The sequence below is a fragment of the Primulina tabacum genome, chromosome 14 (assembly GCF_025594145.1).
Source record: "Primulina tabacum isolate GXHZ01 chromosome 14, ASM2559414v2, whole genome shotgun sequence".
NCBI lineage: Eukaryota > Viridiplantae > Streptophyta > Magnoliopsida > Lamiales > Gesneriaceae > Primulina > Primulina tabacum.
In genome coordinates, this window is record NC_134563.1 from 6481921 (window position 1) to 6486094 (window position 4174).

Here is a 4174-nt window from a genome sequence, read left to right on the forward strand (position 1 = left end):
TTTGCCAACTGTGTGCCATATCGATATATATATGATACTAGATTCAGTCTATTTTGTGCTACATTTTTTTCCCATGTGATATAATCGGCTACAATGAATACGAACCAGAAAATGGACAACAAACCATCAACCACATGTACCAGTAGGTGTCCAGAACAACATACACCAGTGGAAGAAAAATAATTCAGAAATAATATTGGATCATACAACAGTGGCACAACATCATTCTGAAACTGAACAACAAATTGTTTACATTACAAAGACAACACATGAAATGTGACAACAGAATTCAGATTCAACAAATCATATAACACCTGACAACTCAACACAAACAGTATGCAAAAACACAATAATCAACTCAAGGCTACACTGCCAATGCTGCCTCTGGAACGGGTGTGTCTCCCCTTGTGCACGTCCAAAATTGAATCCACTGTTGTCCTTTTTCTGTAGAAATGAGCAAATTTGTATCAACTTCAAGAAAATAACAAATGAAAATGATATTGGAAATGGTCAATGAAAAGTGAACAAATTTCTACGAGCACCATTCAAAAAAACCAAAAAGACAAAATAAGCTAGTTTATAGCTTCTTTGCAGCTTCTTCGGTTGTGTCCTCATACACGACAACGACTACACTTTGACAGACGTGATTGAATTTGGGATGTTATTCTTTGAGTCTTTCTACGCCCTGGCTAACTACGCACATCAGGAGCATTGATTACATATCCTTCATCGCCATTAAACTCATACATGTCAAATGTCGGTATGGGATTAATAATGCCCTTGTATGTTTGACGATACATATCAGTTTTGAAAAATTTATCACAGAAGGCGTATACCGACATTGACTTCGATTCTATGGCAGCACAAGCATGTTTGCAAGGGAGCATATGGATCTGCCAGGCTCTACATGAACAAGTCCATTCATTCAAATCAACATCACATGTTTTATCACAATCAACTACTTCAAACTTCCAACCACATGAACAGTGCACTCTCAAGATGCGAGATTCAATGTATGTGCTCATAACAGCCTTCTCCTTTGCTGGGCTTAATTCTTTCACCATGCCTAATGTTGCTTCGCGTCGTCAGTGCATCATATTCATTATTTGCACACGTATATGATCAACCATAGAAACAACAGGGAGATAACGAGCTGGTTTAACCCAATTATTCTAACATTCAGCGACGTTATTATTTATAACACCCCAACGATTTCCACGAAACAAAGCATTAGCCCAACTTTCAGGCTCAGACTTCTGAATAAATGCTATTGCAAGTGGTATTGACTCAAAGATATTATTTATGTGCTGTGAAAACTCATGTTGTGATGGGGCATAGGCAGCTTTTTTGAATACCGACGACCAATGTTTTTTGTTATGTAGAGGATAACTTCGCAACACCTGTAATGACAAAAAGACAAGTAATAAATTTTGTTCTAATAACAGTACATAAATTAAAACTATTTAATCATATAATACACACAAAAAACATTAATTAAGTACTAACCGTCTTCACAAAATTATCGACCAAGTGCCTCAAATAATACGCATGATGACTACCCGGAAACAAAAGTTGGATAGCCTTGATAATCTCAGGACTGTCTGAGAAAAAAGTGAATCTGTCGAATCCCGTGGTATGATGCGTATGTATGACACATCTCAAATGATAACAAAACCATTCCCAATTAGAATCATTCTCCGCATCTAATACAGAATATGCTAAAGTGAAAAGATCGTCATTGGCATCATTTGTCACAGCAAGTAGCATACTTCCTTTGTATTTATTTTTTATGTGAGTGCCATCCAAAAATATCAACAGTCTACAACCAGTAGCAAGACCAACAGCACAAGCATTAAAACAAATGAATAATCGTTTAAACTTATTGTTTACCGGATCTATCTCACATTCAGCAACACTACCAGGATTTGTTTCTCTAACGGCTTGGCAATACCATCTCAATCTATCGTAGCAGCCCTTTTCTGAACCGTGAGTATCATGCATCGCTATTTCCTTGCCCTTCCACACCTTGCGATAACCTATCTCTACTCCATAGTCCCTATGTAAATCCCTCATCATTGAACAAGGACGATAAGAAGGCTCTCTCCTCAATTTATCCTTCAATACATTAGCAACCCAAGCTGCATCAGCTCTAGGATGCCATCTACTACGTAAATTATCCATCCCACACGAGTGTTGTAAATTGCATTTTCTAATCCCAAATAGATTGTCTGCTTTATGTCGAGAAGCATAAATCCTCCGTTTACAACTTTTAACACTACAAATAGCGATAATCTTTTCTCGATCATTTTTTTTATAGAAATATGAACGTCTGGTAGCAATCGAATACTTTTTTATATAGGTCCTACATTCTGCAGCATCCTTGAATATTTGCCCCTCGCCTCGGATGCAATGAAACCAAGCGTCAATTGAATTTTGTGATGGGGCATCTTCGAGCTTGTTATCACTACTGGAATGTGTGTCATCTTCCTCAACCCTTACCAATATCATAACCATATATTCAGTAATAAATAGGTAAAAACTAAGTTTTCTAATGGAAAAAAATAGTACTACAATATATACTGAAAATTTTGGCATCAATTAAATTACTCAAATGGAAATAATGACACAAAATAGACTACTGCTTGAATTAGTCGAACACATACACAACACAAAACCACTGTATTCTTATCTTCTAGGATTATCACTAAAAAAAGTACAATATGAACAAATAAAACATACCAATATAACACAACATACAAAATAGAACTAAATAACGATACTACCTCTCCACAGATTTTCCACCTCCAATATGTTCTTTTTTCTCTGCCAACAGTTCAATCAGTGTAAGCTTCATACACATATGAAGATGGATCATATTAAGCACATCATCATCACCGTTCAACGTCACGTACATCTTATGTTGGGGAGCTAGGTATCGCAGAGTAATAGATTCAGGATTAATCTCCTCGTTTTTTTCCCAAGGCTAGCAAAAATATCAAACAAACTACACCCACTGAAAATCGAAATCACAAATAGTTGGTTAATGAACTTGCAGGTACCAAGAAACGCAAGATTCGATGATGACCCAACTCCAGCAAATTCCATTACACAGAAATTTAAAGGACAAAAGGGACGAGAGATTGTAGAAAACGAAGAGAAATTGGGTGCAAAGTTTAATCTTGTTTAGTCGTTGAAAGGATTTGGCCACAATTTTTTCCTAACATTTTCATCGGCAAAGGGAAGATCGGAGTGTTTAAGGGTTGAGGATAATGAGAGCCGATATGGTAACTTGTTACCAAGTAGGGACCTAAAACACACAAGGAAAGATGTCAAGGAATTGAAACATACTAATACTGACATGGGGAGTGGAAGCAAATATGAGTTTATTTTTAGGTATTTATGAGTAATTTACCGTTGATTCTTTATTAGGAACATCCCACCCTTTTACTTTTTCTACCCAGAAGAAGAAGAAGAAGATTGTTCCTCTATTCCTGTTTTATTGTCTCACCTTCTTTTTCTCACATTTCCGCCCCATCTTTTGGACTACAAATACATGATGACCATGTCTATATAGATCTTCTATTTGAGTAATTCATAAAAAATATTATTTTTTTATATTAAAAATATTATTTATTATTGTAAATATGAGCAGAGTTGACATGTTTCACATATATAAATCATACAAAAAAGCCTACTTGCATTTGTGCATAGAATACGAACGGATTCCTTCAATAGCAGCGTGTAAATTTTGACTAAATATACAAGCAAATTATATAAAAGTAGTTACTGATGCCATTTTCAAGAAATTATTTCCCAATTGGCCAATATATATATATATATATAGATGCGTAATTGGAATAAGTGATGTACTTGTGGCTTACCGTTTTAGCCCTTCACAAGGACTGTATAATTAATTGAATTATTGAATGGCTCTCTATTGGGCTTAGTATATTCATTAAATACTCCACTTGTGAGATTTTATTAAATCATGAAATGAAGAGAAAATAATTGCCTCATTAATTACAAAGAATGTGGGCAATATGAAAAGTACAACGAAACTAAGCAGCCCCTTTCATCAAGAAATAAATTTATGTAGAAGCATTATGATATTTGTATACTTAAAATATGTCAATCTGATCTATATTTATATAAAAAGCAATGTTTTTGGCATAAA